The sequence below is a fragment of the Halyomorpha halys genome, unplaced genomic scaffold, assembly GCF_000696795.3.
Source record: "Halyomorpha halys isolate HHAL.00 unplaced genomic scaffold, Hhal_1.1 Scaffold1478.1, whole genome shotgun sequence".
In the NCBI taxonomy this organism is placed as follows: domain Eukaryota; kingdom Metazoa; phylum Arthropoda; class Insecta; order Hemiptera; family Pentatomidae; genus Halyomorpha; species Halyomorpha halys.
This window is the reverse complement of record NW_027109585.1, coordinates 6,818-21,932: the sequence shown is the minus strand read 5'-3', so window position 1 is coordinate 21,932 and position 15,115 is coordinate 6,818. Positions and strand designations below refer to the sequence as shown.

The following is a 15,115-nucleotide window of genomic DNA, read 5'->3' as shown; positions in this document are numbered from 1 at the left end:
ATATATATTTATTTATATGTTAAGAGATTTATTTATTAATAACAAATTTCAAGAGAAACTTTTAGATACCTTTATGAACTCTTTTATCAGAAATAGACAATTTAAAACAATACTAATTTTTTTCTCACCCTGCATTAATTTTATTATATCAAACAAAACCAATACATATATATGTATGTATAATTAATATAAAACTATACTAAGATCAAGAAAAAATTGATGGCTAGAGTTTTTATTAAATGAAAAGAGATGGAAAGAGAAAGGTGATTTGGGGCCCCTGGATGGCTACCGCTCTACTACCTTGTGGTGACCTTTCCAGTCTACGCCTCGTCCAGGTACTTCGGACTCTTGGACCAAGTCCTCCCCCCCTCCCCTATCTTTGTTAGGGGAACTTCCAGGGGCATATAATGAGACCCTGTCTAATCATTTTGTTTTGATCTAGTGCCATTAAATATAACATTGAACTCATATAATATCCTTTACCTTTTAGTAATTTAGTTGGCATAAACAACCACCTGTAGGATTGGATCTGCATCGGTACTCAGACCCATTATATTAAGATTCCCAACTGCCTAACTACGTAATCACCATGGTATAATCATTAAAATACATATAATAGAGAAATTTATAATTCATCGTTGTCAGGCTGAAAAGTAAGTAATAAAAAATGCAAATTATATACTGTCTCGTCTCTATAGGAAATGTACACTCTCTTATCTGGACGTTCACGAGGCGACCCATATTTTTTCTAGGTAGGAAAATTTTTTGGTTGTGTAACTCTGTTATTTTCCTAACCATCTTCCATATCTCTGTTAAATATCTATTCGTATCTCATTTGCTAATTGTCAGGGTTCAGTACATATATGTACCCAATTAATGCAATGAAAAGAGGAAAACATTAGATTTTACCATGATTATGCCAATTTATCAGCGTATTCGATTCTTGAGAAAATAAATTAAATTAATTTTACATATCTATTTTTTTTTTTTATATTATGTCAATCAGACTTATACTCAATTATGAAATACCTAAATTAAAATATGCATTTTCTCAATCACGTCTCCAACGTTTTGAGAGTTTAAAATTCAAAAATGTATACTTCGTTACAAGCCAGTTTGTTGGACAGTTTTATGGATACGAATTTGAATGATATTGAAAACATAATGCCACCTATAAGAGTTTCTAGTTAGTTAATTTTTCATTACAAATTTGGAGTATGCAGGCACAGACTACAACAGTGCAATCTCCTTATTACTCCGGCCTAGCAGTGTTTTCTCAGGATGACAAAGTTTCTGAAGGTGTCATCAAGTTGCACTGGAAGTGGCCGACTCACATATTCTATCACCTAGCTAATAGGTTTTTAATATTGTCGTTGACATAATAGAGATAGAATGAAGTAATAAATTGATAGCATACCAGAAGAGTACGCTGTGTGGAGGTTCCGACCGAGCCGCGAGACGGTGGAAGCCGGACTGAACGCTTGGCTAGTACTAGCTGGTGACCTGACCTTGCCAGCTCTGGTCGATCCCAGCCGCGCATGCACCCTGATCAGGGTGTATCTCCAGCTGTATACTATACCAGACAATCAGCCCCCGCACTACGTTCAGCTGATCTACTCTAGTACCTTACCGTACCCTTCCCTCGGGGTGTCTTTATGGCACTTTGTGGTTGGGCGTGATGTCCTTCGAGATGTCTTTTTCGGAGGTACTGGCTTCTTTTCTGAACACTGGAAAAAGGTCGTTATTAATAAAAGTTCCATCAGCCAACAAACCTTTTTACGGGTTGACGCTATTCAACTCATTTCGCTTTCTTGATTATTAAACTTTTTTTTTTAATTATTTATTTAATGTAATTTACAACTGTACAAAATAATACAATAGGTAAATATGTAGTATGTTTCATATACACTTGAAAATCTTGGGAAGGAACCACCCATTGGTGGTACTTCAAACATTAATTTAAATTAGAAGGTCCCGTGGTCATCTTCTTTTCAGACGCCTCGGAGGATTATCAGGGATTGTTAAGGATGAAAGATTAAGAATTAATGGGTTAGGATGGTTAAGGAGTTTTGAATAAAAAGACGCATATCTGTTTTGGGTCAAATCTGCAACGAATGGAATGTTAAGGTCTTTATGAATGAGTTTATTTGTGACGTAATAAGGAGCATCAAGGATTTTGGATTGTAACGATTGGATGGGGGAAGAATTTGATGGTTTAGTGGAGTCCCAGAGCTCAATTCCATATGTCCAAATTGGTCCTGATTATTGTAGCGTATACTAATTTTTTGTAGTGAATGGGAAGTTTAGAGCTTTTCTCAAGTAAGTGTTGTAGCAATCGGAATCTACGAGCAGTTTCTTTTCGTTTCAGTCTTGTGTGTGGATTCCAAGTAAGTCTCTTGTTAAGATGGAGTCCTAGGTATCGAATCTGTTCAACAGGCATTAGTGGTGTATTTAGAAAGGATACTGTAGGACAGGAGGGTAGAGGTTTACGACGGAGAGTAAAGGTGATTCATGAAGTAGCAATACATTTCTTAATACTTACAATACAATACATTTCTTGTATTTTTTTTAAATAATTTTTTATAGTAGTTAGAAAAATGACAATTACACTTGATTTGACAATGTCATAGCAATGTTTTCTTTCTTATTCATCACAACAATGGATAAGAGGAAACAATTCGCTGTCAAGGCCTATAAATGTGGCAGTTGTCGTGGAATTAGCTTTATGTCCAATGTTAACTATCACGCCAGATCTAATGCTACCGAACTGCTACGACATTAAATATTGTCATAACGATAACTAACACAGTTTATACCATGCCAGTTGCTGCAAAGGCTGAAAACAGGACCATTACGCACGATGTACGGACACTTTTTTATAAGTATAGGCTTACAGACCACTTACATGTAATATTCATTACCTATTCTGATCTGTAAAATGATTGGATAGGAATAATAGTAGTCATGTACTAATCTATTGTGGTTGAAAGGTTTTTAAATATTTTGTAATGTTAGGTTGTCATTCGATTGTTGTCTTTGAAACTAAATTAAATAACATATTACTATTCAAAATAGAAACTAAAACAGAGGCAGAAAGTATGCCAGGAGAGCAAATCAATGATAAGTAAGCTTTGAGGTCAAGCGTCGGAGAGTAGCCTGCCCTGGGACTTGGCTGCGATTAAATTAAATATGCAAAGTGCAAAGCTCTTTATCTACACATGTTCCTCATCACGCAATATTGTTAACAACCCTATCCCCTCTCAACTGCCCATAATACCGCCTTATCTTCCTCTAAACCAATTCTTAAGCATCCATGTATGCCACAATAATGAACTACAACTTTATTATGGAATGTTGCGAAATTTTCTAATCTTTACATAACAGAAATTAAACGTTTAAATGACATTTTATTTGTATAGCATCTTAATTTTTTATGGTAATATGCTGGTCATAGGATGCGGATTATATAGTTTTTTTGTGTAATTAGTTGTTATTGAGATTGCCATAAGGCTATAACATAAATATATCAAATAATTAATAAATATTGTAGCAAGGTGGTTGGTCGATGTACGACATGTCACAATCTCACAAGAGGACATCATAACACAAATAAAAAGGTTATCCTTTCCAGCCGCTCCACTACGTGTTGATGTTCAACAAGAAGGCCTTACCCTTCCTGGGGGAGTATCTTCAACAATACTTAAGGTATTCCATCCTGTCTGGACGCCTTGTTTCCTTTAGTCCGTTGTAGCACCGTAGCACCTGCCGCAGGTAAAAAAGGCGGGCTTCTCATGGAACTCGGCAGTCGTTAAATAGGAAGTGAAGGGACACTAGTCAGTTCGCTCAGCATCCTTCGCTGCAAAGCTTGTGGGCAGGAGTTCAGCCTATTCCCTAGGTGTCAACAGGTCGGAAGTTAGGTGTACCGTTCTTCTTTGCGTGGCGAATGTCGTCACTAACTTCCAGAACAGACGATGATCCTCGTGAGTCCTCTGCATTTGGTCGTACCAGATCAGTCTTCCAGTCGCTAATGAGGTTGGACATCTGTCGGGTCATTGCATTGATGGCCGGTTTCAAGCTGTAGTCTCGAGTTTGCTGGAACATACCACGCAAGTTTTTCCTCTGGCCGATCATGACGAGGATGTGCTTAGGCGGCTTTCTGATGGTATTAGGGTGCAGGGAAAACATGGGGATCTCCCAGTTGGCTGCTTCCTGGATGGTAGTGGTCATGACCTCCACAGCTGTATCCACCTCACCCAGTGTACGACTCGTAGATACAGCGGGTAGTGTTTCATCAATTCTCGATCTGTATCCCTTCCAGTCTGCCTTATGGAGGTATCCACTCCCGGGTGGAAGACGGCCAGCCTGGTCTTGGTGATATAGGTGACCAGTGGATTATTGCTGCTACACAGCCAGGCGGTGTGGGGAAAGTTCCCTAGGACAATATGCCGACTCATCCCCTTAGTGTATTCTTGGACTAAGACCTCTTTTTTTTCTATTTTCAAATCCTCTTTATTGATATATAATTACAATTACAAATATATGATAATACAGAGTATATATACAAATTACATACTGACTTGCTACGGCAAACTAAGACCTCTAGGAAGTGACGGTCCTTTATCACTTTTAAAATATATGCATAAAACAGGAAGAGGAGACTTTAAGATAGTCTAATCATGCAATATTTAAAAAGCGCCTAAAATTGATAAACGGCGTGATAACTTAGTATACCTTTTCGTTATAAACCTGTTATGATATTTTTATCATGTTTTATTCTTGTACAATATTTAATTCTTACCTATTTATTGCATTTATTCTCTTTTATTATTCATGTACTTCTTATTCCTATTTTAATTAATTAGTTGTCTTCCCTCTAACGTTATGTTAAATTTTATCATTTTATTTATTCTTGATAAATGTTGTTTTATTTTTGTTTAATTCTGTTTCTCATGCATCATTAATTATTACACACACAGTTATGTATTATATGAGAGCTGATTACTTAATTACATTCACTTTTTTAATTATGAACACACATATTTGCTTTTTTATATATTTTTTCTTAGTTTATAGTTGAGAATTTTTTTTTATATAGTACAAATTGTTAGAGTACAGAGTATTTCTTGTCATAAGAAAATTTGATTTTTTTTTCTTCTTTTCATTTAATTTTGTTTTTTGTTCTTTAAACTTTTTCAATATTTTTAATATAATATTCTTATCATCTTTCAATGTTAACATTATACACACACAGTATGCGGTTTGCCATGGTGTATGTACAATGTCTAATAAACTTTTGCATAGGGATATTATGCAAGAGGAAAATAAAACATACATGTATATAGTATATATATGCATGATACAGTGAGGTAATTTGAATTTCTTTTTTTACATATTTTTAGTTTTAAACAGTGGGAAAATTAAAAAAAAAATATATACAATAAAATAAAACATATAAAAAAGAAAGTATAAAAATAAATAATAGGGAGATATATATAAATTATAAATAATGAACAGTTGAGGTACTTGGTGAAAAAAGTAAAATATAAAGAAGTTTTGTACAATTTCCATACAAGTTTTGTTTACGGTTTGTCTGTGGAGCTTTAAGTCAGACAAAATGCTTGAAATTCTGGTGTACCGAGGATAGTTGTTCACTATTCTCACATATATATTTTGAATGACCTCTAATTTTCTATAGTTGGAGTCATAGTACAGAACAATTTATTTGAAAGGAACAATATTCTGAATGAAAAAACAGAAAGATCTGAAAATATAATTGACTTTTTTGTATGTGTAAGTATTTTACCAACACGGTAGTCATTTACTTAAAAGCTTTGGTTGGTGTTTTTAAATTTAAAAAACTTCAAAAAAAGTATAAATCCTTCATTTCCAAAGGCTCTTTACATCCTTTGGGACATGACAAAGACAGTTTCATTAGGCAAAAGTTGCGTGACCCGACTTCAAACAAGCAAAAACAATTTTAAAAGACGTGTGTGGCTCAGCCAAAATGTGTGACCCATTATCTCTGTAATCCTTTCCTCGTTCTGTAAATCTATGTTTGTATATTACTCTGTGAGTGATATTTTCTATAAAGAAATTCAATTTTATATAAAAATAAATAATAATATGTTTGCCAGTTTTTAATTTGAACTGTAACTCCACAGCCTATAAAGGCATAGGCCCAACAACCAGGTTTACTTCAGACCTCTGTAAGATTTTTTCGATCTCAGAATTAATCCACGTCTTTTAAAACAGATGTATATAAATAAAGACTAATTATTATTATTATTTAAAACAGAATATAAACATGTTTGTATCTAGTTCATTTTGATTATAGCGATTTAATATGTAGGATTCCATGATTATTATTTATTAATATATCTTTACTAGAAATAAAAATTAAAATGGAATTCATGGCATTAGTTCAAATTTAGCGGTCATTGTGTATATCAGAGGATATAAGGATATATCCTTACACGTTGTTATTTTAGGCGCTTTTTAAATATTTCTCAATTAAAGTATCTTAAGTATCCTCTTCCCGTTTAGAGTAGACTGTCGTTCCCTGGGTGTCTTAGAGGGGCGGGTCCGGACTTGAAGGATGGCCTTTATATTTTGTGTTGTGATCTCTTGTGAGATAGTGACATGTAGTATAAGTTTGATCCGTTCCGGTACCGATGCCTAAAACTCAACTGTTATTAAAATTATTAACTATATTCTACGCTTCCTTACTAAAATATTAAATGAGTGGATTATTTCAATTTTCAAGATAGAAAAAAAAATAAAAATTTATATTTAAAAGTGAACAAAAGAATTGTATCATTTAATCGTATCCCATATTTATAGTGATGAATTATCTATTTTTCCTAACTACATTTCATTAGATATCAGTCAATAAATGTTGATCTGTTATATTATTCCATTTATCGTTAAATGCAACTACAGTAATACTAAAGTTGCCTATTAAAACTATAATTTAATTTATAATCAATTAGAAAATGATTTAGAATTTAAAATTATAATTAAGATAAGCCGCTTTATTGAATATAACATGCTATAACCAATAAATGTGGGTTTTAAAAAAATATATAATCCGTTCCGCGTTCAGTGACTTAAAATGATTTATCATTAACTCTCATTAGTGAACAAAAATTAATAATGATTAATAAATTTTAAATTTTATTCTAGTAGATATCAAATCTATTCCTTCGTTGAATAAGAACGTATAAGATATTCTCAGCATCCATAGGATAAAGCCTTGTTCAGAGCCCATCGGAAAATGCCAGGATATATTGCGGAAAGGTGCAGGAAATGAGACATGAATACAGGATACCGCATAGCAACCGCTTTATTGACGTTGATATGGCTTTCGATACCGTGGATTTTGATACTTTTTCACGATGCGTGATTTAATGCTGTTCTTTCAGCTTTCAAAATACACACTCGTTTAGCATTCTGTTTTCTTAACTTGATCCATATTAGTAAAAAATATTATTATAATTAAAAAGGCTCTTTAGATAATTAATAAATTAGTGCCGCTTGCAAAAAATTTATTTAGAGGTTTATAGAAACCCGGATTTTATTCCAACCTGAATGATTAGGTTCTGGTTTATTCTCAGGTCTACTCTTGTTCTTTGTTGGAGAAGTAGAAGGAAAAAAATATATAAAATACAATTATATAATAAATATAATATCAAATAAAAAAATTGAAATATATTTTTTTTAGTTTATAGTTATCGAGATACATAAATTTAAATTTTTCTAGAATAATGTATGTAAGTGTTTATATATCCAATGATGGATTGATAAGAATGCTTTATATTTTAGCAATCCAATGTGTTTAGGCAGCATTTCTCTCTAAATACAATAAATAAATTTGAAGAGGTTAAAAGTTACTTGAACAGTGGCACATCTGACAAAAATATATAATATAAATACTTAAAAAATGGTAACTTTGTGACAATCCTATTAGATTAGGTCCCCGAGCCCATGGTTAGGAACGCAGTGTGTTCGATTCCCATCTGGGCAGTTAATATTTATTTTTTGGCGGTCCCGAAAAATGAATCTTGACACTCCCACCTTGGTTAGTACGCGGCGGCAACTCAGGTAGTCAGGGGTTGACAAAAAGGACCCACAGGCACACTTAACGGATTTGTTCCCCTCCCCCCCCTCCCCACCAAATATCAATACCTACAACAAACACCAATATACGGTACTCTATTTGAAATACATCTAATTCATAATAAAAGTTTGGATTTTATTTTGTCAAATGTGCCACTATCCCAGCAAAGCAACAATGTGTTCAATAATTACATCCAAGCTAGGGATTCTTGAAGGAAGCTTCTCTCAAGGGAAGTAGATCATGTTCGCTATTTTTCAACTTGTTATAATTATATGTCTTATTATTTATCTATTATATATATTGGTAATATATATGTATACATCTATCCATTATTACTAATGTAAGATTATATATCATATAATTTTAAAAATCTGTACCGCTACTTATGAAGGGTCTGGGGAGCAATACTTTGTAAGGAAGTACTGTTACTAGAACAATGGTTGTGCAAGGAACCGATTTGGTCAGAATCACGCTCGGCTGCCAGATTTTTACCCACTTAAGGGTACCCACTTCATGGTTTTCGAACCCCCGGCTGACTCGACGGCTTCAGGTAACCATAATTATCTACCACAGCCGAATTCAAACCCAGATCCTTGCCTTACAATTATTTCAATTATATGCCACAGGATTTGTACAAGATATCGTAAGTATAAGAGGCTTTTTAATTTAATTTTATTTATTTTTTCATTACCTCCTTAAAGTAATCAGCGAATCCTTTCATAGCTTATATTTATCCGATTTTTATTACTATTAACTGTTTTACACAGTTAATAAATCAAAAAACAAAATTAATGGTAATTTAGAGGAGGATTTTTTTAAAAAATCTCCATTTAAGATCTGTCAGGCAATTTCATTGAGGATAAAACCTATCTGATATAAAAGACCATCTAATTTTACATTGATATACCAAGTTAAATCAAAATCTTTGGAGCGTTTTTAGAGAAGATAAAAAAATGTGAAAAATCGATCCTAAAATGTGAAACATTTTCGAACGACTTTTCGATTTTGAGCTAGGCTGACCACGCATACAAACCATTTTAAGAGACCTAGTTATTTGGACTCAGGGGACCTCATAACGTTTATTTCCATTGAAAAATGGTATTCGAAATTTTTCGTGATTAAAATACTTTTCCTTGATATATATTTCATACATAGATGGTTAAAGTAAAAAGAGGAAAAATTTTTGTTTTTTCCAGAAATACTTCAATATATACTTTTTAAGGATATTGACTGTAGCCGTTGTCTAACGTAGGTTTACACTGAACCATTTTCTAAGAGAAAATAACCCGAATTTTTCTTTCTTTAAAGAACCAAAAATGATTTTTTTGTAATTTGAGGAATACTCGCAATTCGACTTTACGATGATTGGCAGAGTCATCAATTCGGGCACAAAACTGTATTTAGTTTTCATTATGATGAAAAAAACATTGATACGAAGTAACTTCTTTTTTCTTCTTTAGTTTTCAGACCAAAAATAAGAGGAGAATCGTCCAAATTTACATATAGAAAAGAAAAAAATAATTTAACTTAATTTACGTTAATCCGTGTCTTAACTGGGATATATTTCAATTTTTTAATTCAAAACAAATTATAGATATATATGGGCCGCCCGTAGCTCAGTGGTTAAGACACAGTCATAATTTGATGTCTATTGGCGGTGCCGGTTCGAATCTGGCCTGGGACGTTGACTTTTTTCATTGAGTGGCGGTGCCACAAAATGAAGAACTTTGACCCCCAACCATGGTTAGGCAGTATAGGACTCCAATGGGAGTCTTAGCCAAAAAAAAATAAATATATTCAAAAAAATAAATTATTGATATAATTTAATTGATGACAAAACAGGTGATAAAAAAGCTAAATAAATTTAGAAAGACACCTGGAGTGTAACAACTATTTCTATTACGATTAATTTGCGATATATTATTATTATACCAGATAGAATATATTGAGATATAGTTTAAAATAGCAATTTCCTGATGTGAATATAAGGGGTCAAACATTGACATTTCCCGGCTTGACCTGTTCTCAATTTAACTCGGGATTGAATTAAGTTTTATCGTTCTTGCACTCAGTACCATCGAACTATTCATTAAATTCTTTTTTTTTTTTATTAGAAAAAATATTACAAAATTTCATAAATTCAGTAAAATTATTTATTCCCTCCAAATGGCAGAATGTAATATTTTCTAACAAAAAAGTTGTATTTTAAAAAAAGTTTAAATAAATGTAATATGTACAGAATAACTTAATGTATGTAGTACTGTACTATGGTCATTTTTTATTCAAAGTATTCATGTATTATTCTTTGACTTTTTTGTTGTTGTTGATTGTTGCTGAAAGGCGTAAAACCCTCTGGTCATCAACGCCTATGCCATGATAAAAGTAAAACAAAACTGATAAAAATAAAAAAAAACTTAAAAATAACTTTAAAAATCGGAGTTATAATTTATAAAGAAGGCTATATCCTGTTCATTATTGGCAAATAGTGAGTACATTCTTCAAAAATATGTTTAATCGTAAGAATGGACTGACAATATTTGCACGTTGGAGGTGGCAGTTTTCTGATCAGGTGAGAGTGTGTGAGGAGAGTATGGCCTATTCTCAAGCGGGTTAGAGCAACTTCCTCTCTACGGCTGTTGCGGTAGGATGTTGACCATGGTTTTACTGATCGTTTTATCCCTTCTAATTTACTCCCAATGCCATATGGAGCCATAATGGATTTACCTTGTGATAATTTTAGAAGAAAAGATTGAATTCTTATGATGAGTGGATGTTCGGAGTACATTTCTTTCTTCGGGGTCTTCGACTTTTTTCCTTCTTATAATCTTGTTACACGTAAAAATATTTTTGTAAAGGTCATTGTAATTAATAAATGCAGACATAAATGTTATTATATTTTCTTTTTCACTAGATTATTATGTTCTAAATTATTATTTATATAGGTGTACATTTTTTGTTTCTAGTTTTATAAATATTCTGTTTATTTAAGTGTCCGTCATAATAAAATTATGAATAGTAGCTATTCCGTACTAATTACTTCTAAATGCTTTATTTTTATTTAAGCTGTATGTAAGTAAAACACCTATACTACATCAGCGTTCACAAAATGTTCAACTCCCTAAATACTTAGTAATTGAATTTTCGAAAAACGTAAAACAAGATTAAACCGTTGAGTGCAAACGTTGTGCGTCTTATTTACAGTACTTTATTTACCAAACATTTTGGCGACTGAACCTTTTGGAAGAAGTATGAAAATAGCAGAACTCTTTTGGTAGAAATAAGAAATGTTTGGACCAAATAATAAATAAAATGAAGACAATACTTGGTGATACTCAACCACTACCTCCAATTATCGAAAATCGCCGTGAACAATTCATCATAACCTGACTCAGGATCGGACACACTAGATTAACACACAAGAATCTTCTTAAAAGAAATCCTTCACCAACATATTATATTTGTAAATGTACCCTGACGATGGAGCCTACCCTGGAACACTGTTCGCGTCTGGAACCATCAAGAACGTCTTTTGGCCTCCGGGTAAAACGTCAAGCCTTACTTCAACGTCAAGCCTTGCTAGAAAATTGGAAGAATTTGTTTAAGTTCCTAAAGGAGAACAACCTGTATCAAGAAATGTAACCACGAAATCCAGGATTCGGTGCCTCTAACCCTGTAGTTGTATACTGCACTTTAGGCACAATTAAGCAAATAAATAATCTATATGCTTGCATTTAGTTCGACGGAAAAAGAAGCAATAAAAGTAGATCTTACAAGAAAATTCGAACCGAATGATCAGGTCAAAATATTGTCAAATTGCTTGTGTCAAAACAAAAAGTGGTGTGGGGGACATATTCAAAAAATGTACTCTTTACTTACTGGAAAAGTTTAGAAAAAAATTTGTCCAAGGAAACCATGAATGATTTTTAGTAAAAGGGAACCACATCTTTCACAAGTAATTTTTGTTGAGAATACAGGGGTCTTTTTAACGATTTTACGGTTTTTACTATTAAAAAATAGACATAATTACTGTAATTGGCTTTCGTCCTACAATAAAGCTTTTTTTTATATCTAAAAAAAATAGAAAATAAAATAAGGAGGAATTCTAATTTGAAAAACATTCAAGGCATGGCAAAACAGTTGATTTGGAATGATCCCGTGACCTACTGAGCAATGCTTCGTGCGAGTGCAACCATAATAAGATGTGTATTTTTGTTTTTACTTTTTTTCTTCAATCAAGTTTCAGTTACAAAAAGGAAATTATTCATGTCATCATGGTTTTAGAATGATTTTACAATACAAAATTTATAGTGTAAGGTCTTAACTTTCATCATTTCATGTAAAAGGTAGTTCTGCTTAATTCTATATACTCTTAATTAAGAAGACGAGTTGATGTTGAAGCGGTGAAGATAATTAAGATATGACAGACGACATTAGACGATAAAAATCTGAGCGAACCGTAGGAGGTCTTTGACCGTGAGAGGCGGTCGATATTTCGAAAAGAGGCGGGAACTGGACTGTTGCTATGTGCCCCTATGGCCTTGACATTAGTCGACCTGTTGTTGCGAACCAATCGTCTTCGTCCATTTCAAGGACGTCTCGGGTAAGTGCTTTAGGATGAGTGAACCTCTTACGTAGACCAAATAGTATACCACATAAAACAACAACATGTATTTCATCGCTTTCTTCCCTATTCTCCAGGAACCGCAGATGATAAATCGAATAAACTGCAAAAATCGAACTCACTAATCGAAGTGGCTCTCGGATTGCTATTCGTGATTTTTCGATGTATCTCAGTTTTTTTTCTTCATCCTCTTTTATTTCCTTCCTACTATTTCGCTACTCTCTACCTCCATATTTTATTTATTATTCTTTGTTAGTATATATACTTACATTCCTTGCTATTTGTACTGAGTGGTGGGAATAGAGTGAGCAGAGAACTCTTATATACACAGAGAATCAAGCCACTACGAACCTGCTCATCCCGCTAACTCAAAATGAGTTGTTACGTATCTTTGTAATTGTATATAATAGATCATGAAGTAAATATACTAATAATTGTAGCAGATCAACTGGGTGTAGCTATGAAACTTTTTTTTTTTCCTTCATGTAACTGTCGGCGATATGGAATTGCGTAGAGTATACCTAACTAAAGAAGCATAGCGTGGGATATGGCGATGGTCGCTGAATCGGATTAAGAAAAATAACCAATAAGGAATATAAATATCTTAGATTAGATTTTTATTGAGGGCGATCAACATCTAGGTTATTACACCCTTTTTACTTTATTTATCTTCTTTTCTTTGACATTTGATAGACTATTTCCTTTTTACACTGGTCGGTATTGGTGGATTATATTTTAGTATAAAGTTGTGTTTCTTCCAGAAATTTTATGATTTTGTCTATGGATTCTGCTGAGTCTTTAAGGGGCAATTCTCTTGTACAAGGAATTTTATTATTTTTGAAGGCTTGACGGAATGATGAGCATTCTTCAATTGCATTCTGCAGCCGGGTAGACTGAGCCCCTGCCAATAAAAAATATAATAGACCGCATTGTTTTGGAACAGTTGATGAGAGAAAGAGTATGTCCTCCACAGACGCCATTACTGAAAATGTTTCTCCTCTTCTTAAGCGCAAATGGTCTAAGTGATCAAAGTTGCCTGGTTTCACTTACAGGAAAGCTGCAAATCATGCGTAGTTCTTCCTGATAGACGCAGACTTCTTTCGTTACGCCCTGCACAACCTCATTCTTAACTTATCTAGGGTTGTATATCCTTCCCTAGACACCTAATTTTGATATTAAAAAATTGTATTCCTATATAAGAATCCCATTAGAAGCTCCCATTTATTATGAAGCAATCCAAGATAAACGATACAATTTACCAAATCTATGAATTTACTTGACCTTCCTCATAAAATACAACTGTCTGATCATAAGGAATTCCCTGATAAAAAACAAATGACATAGAAATATACATCAGCTTGAAATTCTCATAACTAATTCCTCCTTACAATTAAGTATTCGATAGGTTTATCTCGATGACCACTTTTCTTATCAACTTAATGTGACATTTCAGCGCAAGTACTCTTTTCAAATCCTTTATAAGTTACTATAGCTGTTTGCTAAATTTTAATATTTAACCTAGATCTTAGAATTAATGTTTCCTTAAAATGATACAATCGTTGATTTGAAAACAACTTCTATATAGCAACGAAGAACATAAAGTGTACACACATTTTAAAAACGTCATATTCTCAGAATCGTGCCCCGACCGCAAAGATTTATTTGTGGATTTTCCTCTATCCGCTAGATCGTATTACCACAAACATATTTTGTTGTGGATTAGAGGACCATAGTCTGACCCATTTCATATTTGTATAAAAGAAAAATTATTTCTAACTCTTAGTCAACTAATAATTTTCTCTTTAAATCATTGGCTCCCAGAGTTTGCGAGTAGATGGCCGGAGGTAAGAGCTTGTTGTTTGGATTGGGGGTGTGAGTAGTCGTGGGGAAAGGTCCATGGCTACTAACTCCACGAACCCTGTTACACTGTAACCGTAAGTAAACTCTTGTGGGTTCTGGAGACCTCCAGGGTCCATCCAGTCACCTAAATTGGTTAAAAATCTGGTGGTCGTGCGTGATTTCGACCAAATCACCTCCTTGCACAACCGTTAGTCTAGTAACATTACTCCTTTACAAAGTACTGAACCTCTGACCCTTCATGGGTTGTAGCACTACAGATTTAATTTAATCTAATTATTGTTGGAATCATTTTATCGTCTATCTTTTTTAATACATGAATGCTAGTTGAAGGTTTTTAACAACTAATTAAGTTAACAATTAAATATGCTCTTGTTCATAAAAGTACTTCAAAATACACTTTTTAGCAATCTGATTGAAAAATATTTTCCGTGGAATACTTACACAAGACAAAAACTCACGTCGATTCTGTCTGTTGTAACACATACTAGCGGTCTAAACTTTTATTTTTTTATTTATAT

The 15,115-nt window shown here is 33.3% G+C and overlaps 1 protein-coding gene across 1 annotated transcript in view; it reads right to left on the bottom strand.

The window, feature by feature from the left end:
* Positions 1 to 1,509, bottom strand: part of LOC106689821 (acetylcholinesterase) — an 82,902-nt gene extending 81,393 nt beyond the window's left edge. The window contains exon 1 of the mRNA XM_014435003.2: positions 1,418 to 1,509. The gene's annotated coding sequence lies outside the window, so the exon portion shown is untranslated. The remainder of the gene's footprint in view (positions 1 to 1,417) is intronic.
* Between the last annotated feature and the right edge of the window lie 13,606 nt (positions 1,510 to 15,115).